The sequence below is a fragment of the Vulpes lagopus genome, chromosome 21 (assembly GCF_018345385.1).
Source record: "Vulpes lagopus strain Blue_001 chromosome 21, ASM1834538v1, whole genome shotgun sequence".
Classification (NCBI taxonomy): domain Eukaryota; kingdom Metazoa; phylum Chordata; class Mammalia; order Carnivora; family Canidae; genus Vulpes; species Vulpes lagopus.
The window spans coordinates 34,874,160-34,897,974 of record NC_054844.1 but is presented as its reverse complement, the minus strand read 5'-3'; the positions used below and the strand labels follow the sequence as shown (position 1 = coordinate 34,897,974).

Below are 23,815 nucleotides of genomic sequence, written 5' to 3'. Positions count from 1 at the left end.
AGTTGGCCAACAGACACTTGAAAATATTCTCATCAGTCATCATCCGGGAAATGCAAATTGAAACCACAATGGGATATCACCTCACACCCGTCAGAATGGCTAGAATAAAAAACACAAGAAACCAGAAGTGCTAGTGAAGATGTGGAGAAAAAGGAACCTCCCTTGCACTGTTGGTGTGAAGGTAAATGGGTGCAGCCACTGTGGAAAATAGTACGGTGGTTCCTCAAAAACTTAAAAATAGAAATACTTAAGATCCAATGACTCTACTATTGGGTATTTCCCCAGGGAAAAGGAAAACATTAATTCAAAAAGACATATGCACCCCCATGTTTATTGCAGTATTATTTTATGCAGAAGCAACCTAAGTGTCCATCAATAGACAAATGGATAAAGAAAATGTGGCATAGACACAGAACCCCCCCCCCACACACACAGAGTAGAATATTACACAGCCATAAAAATGTAAACCATGCCATTTGAGACAACATGGATGGACCTATAGAGTATTACGCTAAGTGAAATAAAGGAAATGAAAAAAAAAAAAAAAAGAACCAGAACTGGAGAACCTATTGTTACCGGAGAGGAGGGGCTTGGGGATCTGGGCAAAATGGGAGATGGGGAGAGGGAGATACAGGCTTCTAGTTATGGAATAAGTCATGGGAATAGAAAGAGCATAAGGAATACAGTCAATGATACTCTAACTGCAATGTAATGAGACAGATGGTATCTATGTAGTGAATATAGCATAACATATCAACTTGTCAAATCATTAAGTTGTACACCTGAAGCTGATGTAATATTGTGTATGAATTATACTTAATTTAAAAATACATGAAACAGTCCTTAAAATGTTAACTGGATCTTTCAGGGTATTTAAAAATTAATACATTTCAAAAAGGAATTGAAGATCATCAGAACTACTACCAATGTAATTCACTATATTAACAACCATGTAAGAAAAATCATGTCAATGATTTTTGATGGATAGAAAATATTTCTAAATTTCTAAATAAATATTTCTAAAATTCAAGAACTATGATTAAAACTCAGAAAACTACGAATGGAGGGCTTCTTTAGTTAAGGGCTTAGTTAAGGACTTCCTTAACTTGATAAGATTACATACAAAAAACCTACAGTAAATGTTATATTTAATAGGAAAACATTTCTTCCCTCTAAGATGTGGAATGACAGGGTTGCCTACTATCACTGCTGTTGTTCAACAGCGTGGATCCTGGATAACAGGATAGGAAAAGAGAGAAAGAATAGGTAAAAGCAGGACAGGGCAGATGTTAAACTTTCATTACATACAAACTATAAAATTACCTGCCTTTGGAAATCTACAAGTTTCAACAACTAACAGTGGTAAGAGAATTCAAGGGTATAAAAAAAGAACTCACAAAAAATCAGGAGAATTTATCTACCTCAGTAGGGATTATATATCAGAATTATATATCCATATCCTCTATTGTATAACTAGGCACTGTGATCCTCCAGTCCCATTATGGCAGAGGACACTTCATTCCAAAATGATGTTGGCATTGGCTATGGGACTTGTTTTGGTCAATGGTCTGTTAGTGGACTGAATGAGAACAAAAGCTTTCCACCTACTTGAATGGTTCAGTTTGGTTCTCTTGCGCTCCTGCCAGTCACCAAGAGAAGAATATTCCTTAGGTATCTCCCGTTTCAAGGAGAATGGAGAGCCATATAGAGTGGTCCTGCAGCCAACCTGTAGCCCGGAGCCAAGATCAGCTGTTCTTCGTCCAGTCCCGAGAGCCCTAGTCAACGTAAGGACACCTGAGAGAGAAATAGACATATTTAGTTTTGTAAACCATGGAGTTTTGGATTGGCTTATTATACCACATTGCTGGAGTTACAGCTAATAAAACCAGCAATAAGTAATGTGAACTATAATCAAAAATAAAAACTAAGTCTCTATTATAGTCACTGAGCTTGTTGTTATTTAGGTTCTTATTAGCATCATTGTGGCAGTAGCTAAAAAAGCCCAGCCAGCAACAAATGGAAAATATAATAAAAATGAGATTCCAAACTTCCTAACAACCAAAAACTATATTCCTACATAAAAAAATAGAAAAATAAAAAAATATCTAGGCATTAACCTAATGAAGAACACTGAAACTTCCATCATGTAATTTCTGTCGTGTAACATTAATTCTATCATGTAGTATAAAAGATAATGAGCAGAGGAATGTTCATTAATTTAAATGAATAATGCAGGCCCACGTTTTATAAGAACACATCCAACTAAAATGATTTATATGAATGGTATTAGAATGGTAGCATGTGAGTGGAGGGAGGCAAATGGATGTGGGAAAGGGAGACAGAAGGCAATCAGTCCATTGAATCAGAGCCTTTCGTTGTCACTTGATGGTGAAAGTCATAAACCAAGAAGTGTGTCACCTCAAGCCTCCATACCCAAAGTCCAAAACAAAACAAAACAAAAAACAAAGGGAAAATTAAAGCATCTCTTCTAGAGAATACTGAATACTAAGAAGAAACTATCAGGCGTAATGTACGTATACAGAATACCATTTATAAAGTGAGAGAGCAAGTAAGCTTACTTTTTGATCAGTTAAATGTCTTCCAAAGCAGAGAGCAATAAGAAAGGGAGGGAAAAAAGCAGTATCTCATTTCCATTTTTTTTTCCCTTAAAACTTCTCATTCTATATTTGTACATATGACTATCTGTGTCTGGCTTTCCAGACACCTGGCTCTCTTCAACTAAGCACCAATAATTTCTACATCTGTACAAGTTGATGATAATCCTCATAATCAGCCAAATCCCTGTGAATGATCTTTGAGGCTTGCAAGGGCCTACTTTACATCTGAGTTGGATTGCACAATCCATAATGGCCCATACAGCTGCTTAGGAGGAAGAAATATGTGCTATTTTGAAGGTGAAAAGGGATGAGAAGATAGGCCAGTCAGGAGGAGCACTGGGCAAGTCCCTCTGCATTCATGCTTTCCCCAGTGCTTGCTCACTCCTGGCTCTGGACCTTTAGGATAAAGAGGCTTCCTGGAACAGAAGTACATGGTGGGCAGTGGGCAGTGTGGATCCTGGAATCCTGATCACATCACTCCTGCCTTTCCTTGGGAACCAATTTGCATCTACCTTGACACAACAAATACTTTCTCCCTGAAAAGTTATATATTAATAATAAGTGCAATGTAATGTGTACATTCTGTGCTCGGCCCAAGGCCAAGTACTCAGCTTATTCTCCTGTGGGTTTTTTTTACAGATAAAGAAACTGAGCTCAGAGAAGTTAATGTATCCAAGGCCCTGCAGTTAATTTTAAGAACTGGGGTATGTCTGATTCCAAGGACCCCGTGGGCTAGAGGATCCTGCCTGAGATCATTTACCATAACTGGTAAATGGCAGAAACCAGATTTAAACTGAGGTCTTGACTCCCACATTTTGGTTTTCACCACTCACTGAATAGTTGAGTTTATGAACAATGAGCGAAGCGATCAATCAGTGCTGTTTAAAGAGAAACATACTTGATTAATTTTGCCAGTGAATATTAAGAAATATGCTAATATCATGCTTTTTATTAGATTTGAGTTATAAATGTTACTGTTGCCAGAGGTTAAAGGCAGCATCAAGTCTTAAAACAACTGATTCAGCATAGGTTTTCGGTAGGGTCCGACCCAGGGCAGGGACTGAAAGTAGGATGCCAAAGGGAGAGATTATAGCATAATCCTCCCACATAAAATATATTTTTTAAAAGATTTTATTTCTTTATTCATGAGAGACACAGAAAGAGAGGCAGAGACACAGGCAGAGGGAGAAGCAGGCTCCTCCCCGTGGGGAGCCTGATGTGGGACTTTATCCCAGGACCCCGGGATCATGACCTGAGCAAAAGGCAGACACTCAACCACTGAGCCATCCAGGCGTCCCCCACATTACCGCTGTACATTAAGAAATATATTAGCTGGAATTAGCAACATGAATAGGAGTACTCTAAGATTAAATATGTTTCTGTGCCTCAGCTTATCCATATAATGAAAACAGTACTAGTACCTATCTCAGTGTTTGGGGGAAGGATTAAATGAGTTAACACAGGCAAAGTGCCTAGAACAGTGTCTGGCACATAGTGAGCACTTAATAATAATAGCTGTAAGTATTAATAATGTTGTTTCAGACCCTGCTTTAAAGGAACCAAACAGTAGGAGTCAGGGGGCGTAACAGTGAATAGTGCTTCCTGAAATGGCAATGGGTACATCACATCAAATTAAGAAAGGAAAAAAGCAAAATTATATCCCCTCTTCCAAAATGTTTATTTTTCTAACATATGGATACCAAAGCTTTGAGAAACTAGTTTTTAAAAATCCAACAAAAATCTAAAGTGTGTCTCTACTCTTTAAATTCACAACCACTTCTCAGGCAGAGAGAGGAGTGGCTATATCCAGTCCTTGTGGGAAAAGCAGGCCTGAATGAGTGTCCTTTCTAAGGTTCTGTTCCACATGACCTTCTTGCGACCTGAGAATGTCATTTGATGCCATTTTTCTCATTCAAATCCACTGCGAATCTGGATAAAACCAGTTCCTTACAGAAATCCAGATGCTGCCTCTAACCCAAACTGCGCCCCATGAGTACATCATGGCCTCCTGCTCCCGCTCTGTAGTCAAGGCAATAGCAGTTGATATCTTAATTGCTGCTATCTGGCAGAGAAAGCATACACCTGTTGACGGACTGGCTCAAAACAATTTTCAAGAGGAACTTCAAATGTAAGACAAGATTCTTCCAGGCCAGCACCACCTCAGCTAGGCTACTGAAAGGAAGACCCAGTGCCCCGGGTTGATGGGATGCTTCTTCCAATGAGCACAGGTGCAAGTCACCCTTTCTCGGGACTGATGTGTGGTCAGCACGTCCTCAGACAATATTAGAATAGGAAATCCCACAGAGACCTGCTAGAAATCCTCTCCCCAGGACAATAGTTCCAGTCTGTGAATAATGCCTGGATAATATATTTATAAAAGATGTTGGAGATTTTCGACCTTGGCAAATGATATATGTTTAGAAATCCATCCTTAAGTGAACACATATTGTAAACAGGCAGGTCAGCTTAACAGGGATATCCTGTAAAATGTCCTTAATAAATATACAATTAAGGAATAGGGCTTGATGGCTTTTCTAGATGGAATTTTGTTACAGCTACCTTCAAATCCGATAGCTCAGGTTTGTTTGTTGAAGCTTCTTCTGACCTCAGGAGAATTACTTTATTTCCCAACTGCTACCACAAGCATTTATCTCATTCGTTTTTTTCTTGGTTTTCCAAAGTCTAATTGGGCCAGCTCTACCTACATGTGTTCAGCTTTCTAGTGATTTATTTCATATGTTCCTTCTGCTTATTTCAATTTGGCATTTGTTCCTATCATTCCCATATGTCAACAGGTTACTTTAAATTCAGCTATCTTATAGAGGCCCTGAAGATAACCATGATTTTCATACCAGTGAAAATAGCTATAGAAAAATAACTTCGGTATTTGGATGAGCTAATTAATTCCAAAGTGTTCATTTCCCACAGATCCTTAATTCCTGCACAAATGAAACTTGAGAAAACTTTCTCCCCATACAGGCCCTAATAGTATCAACTCCTTCTGTTTCTCAGACAGATCTTCTGTTTTCTTTTCTGTTCAACCCCAACTCTTTTTGGAAGAGTGATGATGCTGAGTGCTTCATAAACACCAGCAGCCAAAAGTGGAAGCATATGCTACTCAGAAGCCTTTATCGCCAAATTATATAGATCAGCTTCTTGACACTATTCTCTCACACGTATGGATCCCAGGACCAGCTGCACTCATTCATCTCCTTATTAAGGACTACCGCTCAACTGTTTGAACAAATGAAATGCTTTGAAATGCCCCTTTCTTTAAGAAAATGATATACTATTATTTTATTTTTAAAAAAGACATGGCATCATCTAAATATGAAAATGTATTAATTTTACCAGTGAAATGATGACTAAATCTTCAAAAGACTTAGTTCCCATAAAAGATATAACACCAGCACTCTTGGCGGTGCTCAATTAATGAAGCACTTGATGGATACGGGGTACCAAGGCTATGTCAGCACAGAATAAGAACATCTGGGTACAAAGATGAAAGTGAAAAAGCCAAATATCATGATGCTTCAGTAGTTGACACCGAGTAGTCACATTTCGGAGAGAAATATTTCTCTTTTAACAAATCATTTCGTTATCTTAGCATCTATATTAATAAGCTTATACAGCATTTGGTCTACACTTTCTAAACCCTTGGGTTCCCCTAACAGCTCTCCTGTCAAAGTGACATAATACATTTGACAGATGCAACTGATGCCTATAGAGCCAGCTGGGTTTGACTGCCTCGTATCCCAGACCAGTGAGCCGGATGGCTTTGGCTTGATTTGTCACTGGAGCATCTCAACTTACTGCAGTATTACTAACAACGGGTATTGTACAACGTTGTTCTGGTGTCCTCTTTTAAGCAGGGGATTTGGCAGTACACTTCAGAGCAAAGTAGTCCTTTCTTTTCTGTGGCTAGGGAAGCTTTGCAACCATTTTGATTGCATCATGTTACCTTGTTAGTTCTCTGACAATAGCAGACAAATATTGCATTTGGGCTCTCCGTGTTGCTTGTGAGTAGTTACTGAATCTGACCTGCTTTTTAATGCAAACATTATGCAGACTGCAGCCAGACAATGGAAAGTCTGTTTGCAACGTGAGCAGGGCTGGATGCAATCTTTCCCAGTGGGTATCTATCATTTCAGGTGCTGCTGAAGAATTCATTGTAGAATTTTCATTTTTCAACTGTTTGTTAGAATCACATACCAAGTCAAATTTAATTAGTTATATTCATCCGGCAGATGGTACAATATTCTATAATAAAGCCTAAATTCCTTTACTTAATTGAGTAATGCATTTCATATGATCTCTTTCACAAATTTCAAAACCGATTCTCCTTAAGCAGGCCTGCACACTATTTGGATGCAGGCCCAAACAGGTTAAAATTGATTTAATACTTTTCCCCCAAAGAACATTATGTAAATGAAAGGAAGTCTGCCCTGAGTGACTTATTTTAATGTCTGCTTCTACATAAACTACATCTGCATCTGGGACAAAGAAGTGGGAGTAAAATTATGTGGGAACAAATTTCTGAAATTCTGAATGCAACATGTTACAGAGATGGTCACATTTAAATGAATACAATTTGTTTCACACTGGAATAACTTAATGTCCATTATCAGTTTGTTGAAACCGTCTTTGATAATATTAAACACATTCGTCATAGCAATACCGATTTTGCTTCCAGGACAGCCAATTAATCTGAACATTAGAACTAGAGTGGAGGGTCTATCTCTATATATTATACATTATTATAGGCATCTGTAGTGCCCAAACCATTTTTGGACAACACGGATCAATGGAATATTGCATTCTTGGTAGATCTTGAATTGCTGCTTTACCACCCAACAGTCAAAAGGGATTTCATTCTCCCCTAAATATTGTTACCATTACATCAGGCATCTGCCCACTTTTCCCTCAAGTGGGATTTGAAACATGCTAAATTTTCCCAGCCTATATCAACAACCCATTAAAAGGTATGAGCTGATTCATCAAATGCCGGAAGTGGAAGAAATTTTATGCGTCTCTTATTCCAGAGACAGTAAATATTCTGCACATATGCTAGAATTGCTTTGCTCTAGCACCTACTGTAGACATTAGTAATGATGGTACATGTGGCTTCTCAGTCCTCTCCGCCGAAGCCCTCCAGTCACGAAGTGAATCCTATTTGCCATACTTTTCTCTTTTATTATGCTCATAAGGAAATTAAGGCACAAAGACTTGCAGTAGAACCCTTTAACTTAGTGACAGAGGTAACTAGGTCCGGGAAAAGACTAATAAATATCTCAACTCCTAGCTAGATATCTTCCCCACTGCATTATGTTACCTCCTGAATGAAAAAAGTCTAGGGTCCAGATTGATGGGGAGGAAACATAACTTTCCTCTATGCTTTTATCTTGAGTAGCTGGGACCTACAAATTAAAATGACACAAAACAGATTAACGGGGGAAAGGTTGCAGGTTTTATTTTTATTCATTTATTTGACACAGAGAAAGAGAGTGCACAAGCAAGGGGAGTGGCAGAGAGAAAGGGAGAAGCAGACCTCCCACTGAGCAGGGAGACCAATGTGGGCTCTATCCCAGCACCCTGGGATCATGACCTGAGCTGAAGGCAGACGCTTCACTGACTGAGCTACACAGGCACCCTGGATGCAGGTTTTATTGTTGTGAATATTTTTTTAGGTGCATAGCAGAAGTAGCAGAAAGGAAGTGAAAACTCGAAGAACTGATTAGTTTAGGAAATTATATACCATTTTAACAAAGGGCAATAAATTGTGGAGAAGTGGCTAGAAAGTGGAAAGGGGACTCCGGATTCTAATGGTGATAAATTGTGAGAGAGTGAGTAAGAAATACACAGGAAATAAGTATCATGGAAGATAAGGTTTGTTTATACAGATTCATCTTAGTATGACTCCCTGTCTCTGATTATAAGAGCTGGGCTCCTCTTCCTGGGTACCTTCCTCAGAGCAGAATTTCTGCCCCAATTTTAGACATATAAGGGGGGGGGCAGGAACTCTTCTTGCATATCTTTTAATTCTCAGTTGCCTTCAGCTTAAAATAATTATTATGCCAAAATGACATATTTGGGGATAGCATAGTCTGATCCCCTTTAAACTCTAGACAGTGAGGATATATAACCATTATGGTTTCAAGTTTCTTTTTTTTTTTAATTTTTATTTATTTATGATAGCCACAGAGAGATAGAGAGAGGCAGAGACACAGGCAGAGGGAGAAGCAGGCTCCATGCACCAGGAGCCTGACGTGGGATTCGATCCCGGGTCTCCAGGATCGCGCCCTGGGCCAAAGGCAGGTGCCAAACCGCTGCACCACCCAGGGATCCCGGTTTCAAGTTTCTTAGCTAACTTAGTGAACAAAGTAAGCAATCCTTCCAGGCACAACCACCAGCCATTTGCCTACCATCACACCACCACTCCATGCCACCCCCAGCCACTTAATCTCTGGGTTGTCTTTCTGGGTCTTGCCACTTAAAGTTTCTATGTTACAGCTTTACTTGTCATCTTTAAATTATCTATTACTTTTAATTCTTTTAGTTTCTAGATGGAAAAGATTCTACTTATCTGAGCCTTTTGTATGTCTCTTATGGACCTATTGCTTCAAGTTCTTCATCAAGCAGTTCCCTGACTCCAGGTTTACTGTATTAGAGTGTACTATACAGGCTGATCTCTGAGAAACCCAAGTGAAGTGCAAAAATCATGTCTTTAAGGAAATACCTTTGAATCCATTCCTTGTTCTGATAAATACTGACAGCAAGACTTTAAGCAGAACAATTATGGACACTAAATTTCCATGCATGGATGTCACCTAGGCCAGAGTTGAGGCTCAGTTAATGGTGCAAATTTGATGATGTTGTTGATGATGATGATATTGACTAGTGGCAATATACTACTCTGTTTTACATAGGTTTCTCCGAAAGAACCTAGTTATAATTATCTATAGATTTCTTCCTTTCTCCTACTCCTTCCCCCATGCTTCCCCCTTATAAACACATCAGACACAACCATACTTAAATACTTACAATATTCACTTATTTAGGAAAGGCAACTCTGTCTAGGCCCAGAGAGATTTCACTGACTTTATTACATGCTAAGATGTAACATTTAAATATCTTACACAAAAGTCAACTTAGATATCTCTTCCTCTAGGTATCAGTCCCTAACAAGGTAGACGACCAGCACCTGGTATCCAAAGGCTGTACTGATCTCTGTTGCCTCTAGTCATATTTCTTCCCTCTAAATTCTAATCTCCTTTGGAAAAAAGTTTGTGTTTAGTGCAGTGTGTCTTGCATCATAGTAGGCAATTATTTCTTAAAGAATAAGTGAATTAATGTTATCTGAGATGGAAGGTAGGGAAAAATAAGGAGGCTAATTCCCCAGCCACTATGATTTGGGGATAATGAATATTTGGAAATTACTTGGACAAAAAATGAAAATTATTTAATTTATAGTGATTAAATTGAAGCTATTTAATTGACCCTTTTCACTTTGAAAAACAAATAGCTGATATAACAAGTTCCCATTTAGATGCATTTAAGCAGAAAGATGTGTTTTCTTTTCTTTTCTTTTTTTTAATGAAAAGCCAAAGCACTGGATGATTCATATTTCTAGGAAAATATTCCTATAGGCAATTTCATCTCTGAATAAACATTCATCTTCAAAAGTATGTTTTTAATAAAATGGAAGACCAGTGCATTTATTTTATGATGTTTCTTGATGAACAGGTTCCAGAGATTTTTTTTTTTTAAAAAGGTCTGTAGGGCTCACTCTAGGCAAACATGTGTCATAAGGAAAGCTTGTCCTTACTTTCTATACACAGAACCTAAACCAATCAATCCTAGCAGCATTAGAGAAGATGGTATAATAGTGCTATGACTTAGAGAGATACCAGGAAGGGCTCCAATGAACTTCTTGGCATAATGAACTGGTAATAAAAATCCTACCATTAGACTTGCATCCTTTTGACAACCCATTTATCTCTCTGTTACAATGAAGATAACTCTGTTCTAGGAGGGAAATATTTATTATGTTCTTTTTCAGGAAACGTTTTGATTGAGGGCAAGTTCAAAAGCATGCCACAGACTGGGAGAGCATATTTCCTATATGCATTCAATAAATAGTTCATATATTCAATGAATATGCTAAAATATTTAAGGAAATGTAGATAACCCAACAGACAAAAAGGGCAAATGGCTTGAACAGACATTTATAATACAGGCTATTCTGGCCATGCCTATCCTAGCTTAATAGGAAACCTTCCAAAAGATCAAATTTGTCTCCAAGTCAATCACTGCATCCTGGAACAAACCTCCAAAATAATTATAGAAATACAAAAATATCTAGCACTTGAAAAGTTAAAATTTATACTATCTAGCATTCAATCAAAAGTTACCAAGTGTGCAAAGAAGCAGAAAAATATCCCTAATGTAGAGAAAATGCAACCAATACAAACAGACCCAGAAATTAAATTGCTCAAGTGATAGTATAAAACAATATTAAAATAGCTTCTTTTTTTAAAAGAGAGAGTAGGGAGGGGCAGAGGAAAAGAATCTTGAGCAGACTACCCAGTGAGTGCAGAACCCAGCTTGGGGTTCGATCTCACCACCCTGAGATCATGATCCAAACTGAAACCAAGAGTCAGATGCTTAATGGACTAAGCCACCCAGAAGCCCCCGAAAGAACTTTTAAAACTGTATTCCATATGTCTAAGAAGGTAAAAGAAAACATAGTATGTTAATGAGAGACTGGAAGATAAAATAAAAATGAGAATTCTAAAATTCTAGAGAGAAAAAAAATTGGGGGAAAGAAAAATTAACCAGATGGGATTAATAGGATGTTAGAAGTTGCAGAAGAAAAAAAAAACAACACAGTCGACTTGAAGGCCTAACCAAAAAACTTTGCAATAATATTCAACACAGAAAAAATATGGTCAAAACAAAAGTAATCTGTGGTACAACTTCAGCCACCACAAAAAATATGAAGAAATTGACACCAAGACACGTTACAGTCAAATGACTTAAAATTAAAAAAAAAATTAAAGCAGTTAGAAGAAAAAATACAAACATTATGTACATGGGAACAGAGATATCAGTGATTGCTCTGGTGAAGGGGAGGAAAGGAGGCACAAGATGGAATAATTACAAAAGGACATAAGGAAAGTTTTAGCAATGATAAATATATTCATTGTCTTGATTGTGATGATGGTTTCATGGGTGTATACATGTCAAAACTTATCAAATTGTACATTTTAAATATGTGCAGCTTATTATATATCAATTATATCTCAATAAGGCTATTAATAACTTCATAATCAGAAATTATTACACAGCTACTAAAATAGATAAAATTATAAAAACAGTACCAAGTATTAGCAAAAGTGAAATTCTCACAGTTATGAGAACATAATAAATAAACTACTTTGGGGGTGACTGGGTGGCTCAGTTGGCCAAGCATCTGACTTGATTTTGGCTCAGGTCATGATCTCAAGGTCAGGAGATTGAGCCCCTCAGCGGGCTCTGCACACTGAGTATGGAGCCGCTAAAGATTCTCTCTCTTCCTCTCCTGTTGTTCTCTTTCTCTAAAAAATAAATAAAATAAAACCACTTTGGAATATTCTTTGACTTTGTATCCTAAAGCTGAACTTATAGCATATGATATCCGCCAATTATACTACTAAGGATATAGCCAGGAGAAATAAACGTATATGTCTACCAAATTACATGTGCATGAGTAGGACTACTCATAATAGTTCCCCCCTTGGAAAATCTCAAAGTCCAACAAAAATAGAGTGGGTAAAGTATGGCATATTCATAATATAAAAAAAAAACGTATGGAAAGTGAAGGCAAGACTGCTAAACATAACCATCTGGATGACTCTCAGAGACATAATGTTTAGCAGTAATGAAAGAGTATATATCATATGATCCCAACTATATAAAGTTCAAAATAGGCACAACTAATTTAGGTGATAGAAATCATAATGATGGTTCCCTTTATGGGAGGAAGTAACTGGGAGGGAGAATTGGGGCACTTGGGGCGATTATGTTATATTTCTTGATCTGGGTACTGGTAATACATATGTGTTTAATTAAAATTTAAAAGTAAAATACATTTTATAAGAGATCCACAAAACAAAAGAACATAAAGTAGACATTTAAAATTTTTTGTCTATGGTGGGGAGTGGAAAGAGAGAGATGGAAATTTTTAAAAGTGGAAGGAAGGGATTTAACTGTGGTTTGTCTCCTTATGAAGAATAATTCATATTTATAAAATGTACTGTTAGGTATGAAGTAGTATGTGCCAGGCATTCTTAGTTTTTCAGGCCCAAATCTATCCTTACCTAAATGTCTATGCTTGCTACATGCCTCCCATCCAATCTTTTTACCACCATATTCCCCATTAACAGTGACAAGAAAAAAAAAAAAAGGTCACATTATTTGGTGGTAAAACTAGATAATAGGTATAGTTTCAAACACATTTTATTATTTTTTATTTTTTTTTAAAGATTTTATTTATTCATGAGAGACACACAGAGAGAGGCAGAGACATAGGCAAAGGGAGAACCAGGCTCCAATGCAGGGAGCCTGATGTGGGACTTGATCCCAGGACTCCAGGATCATGCCCTGAGCTGAAGGCAGGCACGTTAGCCACCAACCCACCCAGGGATCCCTCAAACACATTTTAAAGAAATCCTGAATTCCTTCAACCGATTTGGCAATATCCCTAGAAATCTCATGTATTTAATTATATAATTTGTCCTCAAAATCCATACTCCATACTTTCATATACCTTTTTTAATAAAATTCTGAAGCTACTACATGTCTCAATAATAGGCAGCACACTAATTAGGAATTCCTAAAGAAAATTTCAGATTCCTGAAGAAAGTTTAACTGTGAGCCCCCTTAAAATCTACAAAGTGCACAATGACGGGTGCCTGACTGGCTCAGTTGGGAGAGCATGTGACTCTTGATTTTGGGGTTGTGAGTTCAAGCCCCACGTTGGGTGTAGATATTAGTTAAAAATTAAAAAAAAAAAAAAAAGATGCCTGGGTGGCTCAGTGGTTGAGCATCTGCCTTCAGCTCTGGGCATGATCCTGGGATCCCAGGATGGAGTCCCACATCCCTCCCTGTGGGGAGCCGTCTTTCTCTGCCTGTGTCTCTGCCTCTCTCTCTCTGTGTCTGTCATGAATAAATACAATCTTTAAAAAAATTTAAAAAATACACAATGAGAAACAGAACTTATAAATCCTAAATCTAAACGAAGATTTCCTATTGAGAATGGAAATACTTATAACTCCCTAAATTTCTAGTGTAGTTTTAAATGTTCAGACATGGAGGGCCTGGTCATACTTTTGACTCCAATCTCACCCTTCTCCACCATTCACCTTCAACAGATGGATAAGGATGTGTGTTATATACGAGTATATTATTTAATGGAATATTATTCAGCTCATGAGAGAGATTGGGTATGACAACATGGATGGACCTTTAGGGCATTATGCTAAATGTGGTAAGTCCGAGAAAGACAAATACTGTATGGTATCACTTACATGTAGAATCTATAAAGGCAAACTCCTAGAATCACAAAGTAGAAAGGTGATTATGACAGGATGGGGGGAATGGGGAAATGTTGGTCACAGGGTACAAACCTGTGACTATAAGATGAATAAGTCCCGAGGATCTAATGTACAGCATGGGAACTATAATTCACGATACTGTATTATGTACTGAAGAGAGTACATCTTAAATGTTTCACCATCAAAAAGAAATGATAATTATGAGACGTGATGGAGTTGTTAGCCAACACTGTGGTGGTAATCACTCACTTTACAAGATATAAATGTATCAAATCAACATGCTGTACGCCTTAAATTTATACAATGCTACATGCCAGTTATATCTTAGTAAAGCTGGGAAACAATAGGAAAGCCTAAATACAGATAAATGATAGGAGATATATTCATGTGCTGATGGATCATACAGCCATTAAAAAAAGAAAAAAACTGTAAAAAATTTAGAATTTTATGGATTAGCAGTCGGAATACCAAACAGAAAGCTAGAGTCAAATAATAATGGAATTTTTTCCTATACAAATTCAGCTGTGAACTTATTATGAGCATCAAATTACAGAAAAAAATACTTAAACTCTTATATCAAAGTTTGAAACAAGTGAGAGTAGGCTCCTATTCTGACAGAATCAGATTACATATTACAGTATCTTTAATCCTCTAAGGCAAGGCAAGGAGTAACATTAAAGAAAGGTGTTTGTACAGAATTCCATGGGAAATTTAACTCCAGTAATAGATTTCTATAATAAAATGACACTTTATTAAATTACTGCAGTGTTCACTGCCAGGCATGAAATACATATTCAATATTATAAAATCAGCTTAAATTTGGGTGCTATAACATTCCAGCATTGAAAATATAGTCGTGTCTGCCTTTGAATCTAATCCCCCTATATAGATGTCTGCCATCTAGTCTGGCTTTAGATGTCAAATGCAAATATTTCAAATTTGTTAAAATGAAGGTTTCCCTAATGGTGAATGAGGTAATTTTGTCCTTATACTTCCTTGTCACTGATAATTAAACTTAGCTTCTTGCAAGACGATACTTTTAAAATGACTTCCTTATACCCACACAAAACACTTATTAATTCAGCTCAGAACATTTTATGACTTTATGTGAGCTCTAAATCCTAGCAGTTAGAGATACAGAAACAGCACAAAAACCCATGTCTTATGCAGTGTTTAGCAAACCATAATTGTTCTCTCTTTGGCATTTGCTTCCTATCTTATATATCTCCTAATCCTTGATGTGCACATTGAAAATGTCACCAAGTCCTCTGAAATTAATCACATCTCCACATTTGAACCAAACTTTATTTGCCTGAATCACACATATTCAGAGACTTCCAAACTCCAGAAAGTTCCTTAAATTTGTATTAAGTGACTAAAAAAAATAAGACAAAAAGACATACGCTTGCCCTGGTAGACACAACATTGTCTTTTGTGAGAAATGTTTTCTGGAAGATTAGGAAGAAACCTTTAAAACAAACATACTTTCCAACATATTGCAGAATTATTAGACTTTGGTTAGATCATTCTTTTGTTGGGGTGGGATAACGTATTAGAGAAAGTAGGCCTCTCAAGGCAGAGCAGTAAGAAGAAAGATCAATACATGTTGACACTCTTCTGTGAAGATGGTATATAAAAAGAAGATGGGAAAACAAACTGCGGACCTAGACACCATCAATCTTTTTCATCATTGTGCAGTCAGATCTGGCCAAGACAGCAAAGCAAAGAGATGAGTTCCTCTTCTCTTACTTCTGATGTTATGAAGGTAGTTTGCTTTTAAGCTATTTTGTTGAGTGCTAATTTATTCCCTATGTAAAGAACCTAATTTACATCATGATTATTTGTTTTGCTCTAAAGATAGATAATTGTTCTCACCTTTTCTCTCCCTTAACTTAGCTTTTTAGTACCTTTTCTGGAGTCTCATAGATGATGTTGTCGTTTTAAAAATACTTTCAGGAAGCTATCTATCCATTTTGTGAGTCAAAGTCCATGAAATGTGTTACTATCAGAATTTATCCAATTGTTTTGTCTGTATTTGGCTACCATAAATTTTGTCAATAGTCACTGATACTGAATGTGGACCATCCTAGACAAATGGTAGGTGCCAACTTCTAGTCCGAATGGTAGACACACATACATGCACACATAGACCCTACTGAAAACATTTATCGTAACAGTACAAAATTACTTGGCAGAATTAATTTCAATTCTCTGAAATTTTGAATTACCTATCAAACCCTCTTCCTCTGCAAATTAGCAATTAAGGAAAAGAAGAATGTATATGCAATGCATCATAATTCTATTTTTAACCTTCATTGAAAAATATGGCCAAACCGATTAATTCAAAAGAGAGGAAAATTGTTCCATGCCATTGTTTATTTTCAGAAGAACTTAATATCTTCATTTAAATTCAAAACACAATAATGTAAGACAAAATCTCATCTCTTATATTTGTATATGTTAATATAAGTTATTGCCTAATCACCTACTTAGGATTATCTATACATTTTTTTTTTGTTTTCTTGTTCCTACAGGAAGCCATTTTTCAAGGAATACAATTCTCCATAGTATTGGCTTTGATAAAATGCATAACATGTGTTCCTATCCCTTATTATTAAATTACCATATTATATTTACTTATAATATTTTCATAAAATATAATATTTCCTTGTAGGTGGGCATCTGTAAATGGTTTTTAAAGAGTTATCTGGTTTTTGAGGGGAGATAACTTGATGAACAAGAGATAGAATATAGGACATTGAATATGGACTAATAACAGAACCCACCCAAAAGAAGAAGAAATGGTTAAACAAAATCTGAAGAAGAAATGAATGGAAATCAAGAGAAGCAGGGTGAGGAAGACTAGAGGTAAGAAGGAAGAAAAACTACAAAAAGATACGAGATGGAAGGTTAAGCAACATGGCAAGGGGTCAAAGTGTAAGGAAGCAGAAGTCAGGGAGCCTGAGAGCCAGAGTCAGAATCACACACCTTGGTATGTGACAGCTCTGACCTGTGCAGAGGTGGGGGTTCCGTTTGTGGGGCCAGAGTGAAGATCAGCGACCTTTATGGGCAGTCAGATGCCCTAAGATTATCTAAGAGAGTGAAGTCAAGAATCTGTGCACTAAGACAGGAGAGATCTTGGTAGAAGAGAGCAATGGGCAGAGGGCAGAGTCACCAGTCACAGTGTGTGGTGACATCCTTGGACAATTCTGTGACTTTAAGTAGCTGTTTGGTGTGCATGGTGAGTGCCTGAGAGCAATGACCTTTCCTTAGGAGACTATGGATCATGGATTCTGGGCATTGAAGCATTCCTCCTGCTGCTGGTACTCAATGTTCAATATGCTGACTACATCACCAAGATCCTGGGGAACCACAAGAGTCACCAGATCCCCTGGTCATATGGCTTCTATGATGAGTGCCTGCACAAATATGGCTTGGTCACCATGTGGTGCTACTGACCTGAGATCTTTGACTATCTTAGCCTCTCAGTCTTTGCATGCATGGGTGCTCTCTCCCTCCATCTAGACTCTAGACCATATTCAGATGACTGATTAAAAACAAGGGGTGCCTCAGCATAGGGCCATGCTTTTGTCTGTGTGTGATCTGTTCTTGTCTGACCCTGAAGACAGCCCATGGGCCTGGCTACCAATTTGGCAGTAACATGCAGCCAACAACATTGGCGTGATCTATTATGCCCACCAACTGGTGAGGGAAGGTTACAGGCAACACTTTAACGAAACTGTGCTCACTAAGCTGTTTCTATCATTGTGGGACTGCGGCAGCTATCTGGGAGCCAGATAAGCATCTCTAGAAAGATTTCATCATCTTTCAGGCTGCCTCACAAGAAACATGGGGCATCCCTTCCAAGAAGCTTGTAGCCAACTATTGCAAGTGACCCTTTGGCCACTCCAGCAGGCCTTCAGACCACTGTGACTTTGCCTTTTTCTCCAGACAGAGCTGGGCATTGGGACTGAGGGATTGTGCCTATCTCTACCCTCCTGCTCAAAGAGGACACTTCAAGAACAAGGACTTTCTCTGGAGAGGCTTAGAGCCTCAAGTCCATGCTCCTCTCCCTTCTCCTTACTTGAACCATTAAGTTTCCATTCTTTTTTTTCTTTTTCTGTTTTTAGATTAAAGTTTTGAGGAGAAAAAGTCATTGATTAAGTTTTTAAATGAGTAGATTTAAAGGCAAATGCTAAATAAAAATATTTCAGGAGTTATTTAAATATGGATAATAATGAAAATGTGACTCTAATGACTATAATTCAGAATACCCCATTCTGTTCCATATTTCTTTCTAATCAGGATCCCCGCTTTGAGATTCCCTGGCTTGCAAATTACTCTAGAATTATTTCCCATAAACTGTTAAATCTCAGTCTATCAGATAAATTTATTTAATATTTATATTGTGCTTGGGAATACATATGTCAAGCATCAACTTCATGATAAGCCCTGGTGGGAAGTGGTACTGGTTACTAGAGATGAAATAAAAGGATGTCTATAATGCTTACACCTACTTACAGATTCTAGCCTAGAGTCAGTTCCAGTGCCCACCTCCAATTAACTTTTACCTCTTCAACCACAAATTTGATGGCTGTATTATGACATTCATCACATTCTCACTGTTGTTGTTCATGGAAATGTGTGCACAATAGAAGAATGAATAATCTTGTTACTTTTTTTAAAAATATTTATTTATTTGAGAGAGAGAGACCAGCACTGGGCGGGGGTGGGGGGGGTGGAGGGGGGCAGGGGCAGAAGCAGAGGAAGAGAACCAGGCTGCCTGCTGAGCAAGGAGCCCAATAAGGGGCTCAATCCCAGAACCCTGAGACCATGACCTGAGCCGAAGATAGATGTTTAACCTACCGAGCCACCCAGCTGCCCCCATCTTGTTACTTTTAATACATGTTTGAATGTATAGTTTTACAGGACTCTGCATATGTGGTATACTACTGGCCAATCAAGAAGTATTTCGGAGTTCTATGGGCAACAAGTTGGTCACCGAACTTCCCATTTTTAATAACACAAGCATAACGTCTAGATTGTTCTTAAGGGGACTTCATTACCAAAATCCAATATTCATATCTACCTGCATCCTTTCTCAGATTGTAGCTTTCTCCAGGATAGGAGATTTTGTGATTGCAATGATGCCTTTTAGCTCAGGTGTAATTTTAGAGAGAATCAAAGAAATTCTGCTCTGGAACATACATTGTGACATAATGAGATTCAGTCTCTGGATTAATTTAGCTTTGAGGTGGGGGGGCTGAAGTTTTCACTGCTTTAGTATGATGTACAATAGTTTACAGAACTTTGGGATCTATGCTAGAAAATAATTGTGGAAAAAATAGGAGATATATCACATCTTTACCTCCCCTCCCCCCAAAAAAAAGAGTTTAACAAGGCTAGGAGAGTGATATGCATAAATGTAAGAAGAGTTTGTATGTAAAGAGTTCTAAGTTTGGTTCTGAATTCAAGAGAAAACCTCTAGTCTACATAAATATCAGACAATTCAGAGAAAGGAAAGTCAGCATAAACCAAAGCAAAGAACAAGAGCTTTGGAATAAGACAACCCTAGGCTCACATCGTAACTGGAATTTTCATTTCTCCTTGAAGGCTTCTTGCCTTCGTTTTTCTTCCTCTTCCTCTTCCTCCTCTTCCTTTCCCTTCTCCCTCTTTTTTTTTTTTTTACAAAATCTTTTGACAAAGATGAACTGTATTTCTTCTTATCCATACTGGTGTGTGGCATTTTCCTACTCTCCTAATAGGGCCAGGACAGTACTTGTAAGCTCTAGGTTTTCAGTAGGGGACTCAATTGCAGCTTTTGCCTCCATATGCTATAAGAGTCATTTCCTATGTCCTTTTCAATATTAAAACTCCAGTGACTAAGATCTAGAGTAAGTCCTGGAAGCAGCTAAAATATAAATGTACTTATCTTTTTGGCTTAGATTTTTTTAATTTGGTTTCTTTCCTTTGAGTTAACCTATATAATTATTTTTTTTTAAATTGAAGTTCGACTTGCCAACATATTGTAAAACTCCCAGTGCTCATCCCATCAAGTGCCCTCCTCAGTGCCCATCACGCAGTAACCCAACCCTCCGCCCACCTCCCCTTCCACAACCCTTTGTCATTTCCCAGAGTTAGGAGTCTCTCATGTTTTGTCACCCTCTCTAATTTTTCCCCACTCAGTTCCCCTCTTTTCCCTTATAATCACTTTCACTATTTCATATATTCTCCGTATGAGTAAAGCCATATGATGATTGCCCTTCTCTGATTGACTTACTTCACTCAGCATAATACCCTCCAGTTCTATCCACGTTGAAGCAAATGGTGGGTATTCATCCTTTTTGATGGCTGAGTAATATTCCACTTGTATGTATGTGTGTGTGTGTGTATATATATATATATATATATATATATATATATATATATATGCCACATCTTTATCCATTCATCTGTCAAAGGACATCATGGTTCCTTCCACAGTTTGGCTACTGTGCACATTGCTGCTATGAACATTGGGGTGCAGGTGTCACAGTGTTTCACTGTATCTGCATATTTGGGATAAATCCCCAGCAGTGCAATTGCTGGATGGTAGGGTAGCTCTATTTTTAACTTTTAGAGGAACCTCCACACAGTTTTCCAGAGTTGGCTGTACCAGTTCATATTCCCACCAACAGTGCAAGAGGGCTTCCCTTTCTCCACATCCTCTCCAACATTTGTGGTTTCCTGTCTTAATTTTCTCCATTCTCACTGGTGTGAGGTGGTATCTCATTGTGGTTTTGATTTGTATTTCCCTGATAGCCAGTGATGCAGAGCATTTTCTCATGCGCCTGTTGGCCGTGTGTAGGTCTTATTTGGTAAAATTTCTGTTCATGTCCTTTGCCCATTTCATGATTGAATTTTTTGTTTCTTGGGTGTTGAGTTTAATAAGTTCTTTATACATCTTGGATATTAGCCCTTTATCTGCTATGTCATTTGCAAATATCTTCTCCCATTATGTAGGTTGTTTTTTAGTTTTGTTGACGGTTTCTTTTGCTGTGCAGAAGCTTTTTATCTTGATTAAGTCCCAATAGTTCATTCTTGCTTTTGTTTCACCTTGCTTTATAGATGTATCTTGCAAGAAGTTGCTGTGGCCAAGTTCAAAAAGGGTGTTGCCTGTGTTCTCCTGTAGGATTTTGATGGATTCTTATCTCACATTTAGATCTTTCAACCATTTTGAGTTTATCTTTGCATATGTCTAAGAGAATGGTCTGGTTTCATTCTTCTGCTCCTGGCTGTCCAATTTTCCCAACACCATTTATTGAATAGACTGTCCTTTTTTGGTGGATATTCTTTCCTGCTTTGTTGAATATTAATTCACCACAGAGTTGAGGGCCCATTTCTGGGTTCTCTAATCTGTTCCATTGATCTATGTGTCTGTTTTTGTGCCAGTACCACACTGTCTTGATGATCACAGCTTTGTAATACAGCTTGAAATCAGCATTATGATGCCCCTGGCTCTGGTATTCTTTTTCAATATTCCTCTGGCTACTCACAGTTTTTTCTGATTCCACACAAACCTTAAGATTATTTGTTCCAACTCTATGAAGAAAGTTCATGGTATTTTGATAGGGATTGCATTAAATGTGTAAATTGCACTGGGTACCATAGACATTTTCATAATATTTATTCTTCCAATCCATGAGCATGGAATGTTTTTCCATCTCTTTGTGTTTTTCTCAATATCTTTCAGAAGTGTTCTGTAGTTTTTACGGTATAGCTGTTTTACCTCTTTAGTTAGGTTTATTCCTTAGTATCTTAGGAATATCTAAGTATTCCAAGATATCTATGCTTTTGGGTGCAATTGTAAGTGGGATTGATTCCTTAATCTCTCATTGTTAGTGCGTAGAAATGCCACCGATTTCTGTGCATTGATTTTGTAACCTGCCACACTACTGAATTTCTGTATGAGTTTTAGCAATCTTGGGGTGGAGTCTTTTGGGTTTTCTATATACAGTATCATGTCATCTGTGAAAAGGAAGAGTTTGACTTCTTTGCCAATTTTAATGACTTTTTATTTCCTTTTATTCGCTGATTGCTGAGGCTAGGACTTCTAGTACTATGTTGAATAACAGTGGGGAAAGTGGGCATCCTTGTCATGTTCCTGATCTTAGGGAAAAGGCCCTCAGTATTTCCTCATTGAGAATGATATTTGCTGTGGGCTTTTCATCGATGGCTTTTAAGATGCTGAGGAATGTTCCCTCTATCCCCGTACTCTGAAGAGTTTTGATCAGGAATGGATGCTGTATTTTGTCAAATGCTTTCTCTGCATCTATTGAGAGGATCATATGGTTCTTGTTTTTTCTTTTGTTGATATGATCTATCTTGTTGATTGTTTTACGAGTGTTGAACCACCCTTGCATTTTGGGGATAAATCCCCCTTGGACACGGTGAATAATCTTAATGTACTGTTGGATCCTATTGGCTAGTGTCTTGTTGAGAATTTTTGCATCCATGTTCATCAGGGATATTGGTCTATAGTTCTCCTTTTTGGTGGGGTCTTTCGTTTCAGAATCAAGGTGATGCTGGCCTCATAAACAAGTTTGGAAGTACTCCATCCCTTTCTATCTTTCAGAACAGCTTTAGTAGAATAGGTATTATTTCTTCTTTAAATGTTTGATAGAATTCCCCTGGGAAATAATCTGGCCCTGGACTTTTGTGTCTTGGGAGGTTTTTGATGACTTCTTCAATTTCCTCCTTGGTTATCGGCCTATTCACGTTTTCTATTTTTTCCTATTCCAGTTTTGGTAATTTGTGGTTTTCCAGAAATGCATCCATTTCTTCTAGATTGCCTAACTTGTTGGCATATAGCTACTCATAATACATTTATAAAATCGTTTGTATTTCTTTGGTATTAGTTGTGATCTCTCCTCTTTCATTTGTGATTTTATTAATTTGAGTCTTTTTTTCTTTTTAATAAGTCTGGTAGGGGTTTATCTATCTTACTCATTCTTTCAAAGAACCAACTCCTGGTTTTGTTGACCTGTTCTACAGTTTTTTCATGTCTATTTCATTGAGTTCTGCTTGAATCTTTTTATTTCTCTTCTTCTGCTTGGTGTGGGCTTTACTTGCTATTGTTTTTCCAATTCCTTTAGGTGTGAGGTTAGCTTTTATATTTGAGTTTTTTCCAATTATTTTTAGGGAGGCTTGTATTGTGATGTATTCCCCCCTCTTCGGACTGCTTTTGCTGTATCCCAAAGATTTTGAATATTTGTAACTTCATTTTCATTAGTTTCCATGAAACTTTTTAATCCTTCTCTAATATTCTGGTTGACCCATTCATCTTTTAGCAGGATGCTCTTTAACTTCCACATGTTTGAGTTTCTTCCAAATTTCTTCTTGCAAATTAGTTCTAGTTTCAAAGCATTGTTGTCTGAAAATATGCAGGGGACAATCCAAATCTTTTGGTATTGGTTAAAACCTGATTTGTGACCCAGCATGTGCTCTATTCTGGATAATGTTCCACGTGCACTTGAGAGGAATGTGTATTCAGTTGCATTCAGATGGAAAGTTCTCTGTGTGTGTGTGTGTGTGTATATATATATATATGAATATATAAAATGT

General features: G+C 37.5%; 1 pseudogene; it reads left to right on the top strand.

Annotated features, from left to right (window-relative positions):
- Positions 1–1,583: 1,583 nt before the first annotated feature.
- LOC121479773 lies at positions 1,584–18,107 on the top strand (annotated as a pseudogene).
- Positions 18,108–23,815: the final 5,708 nt, after the last annotated feature.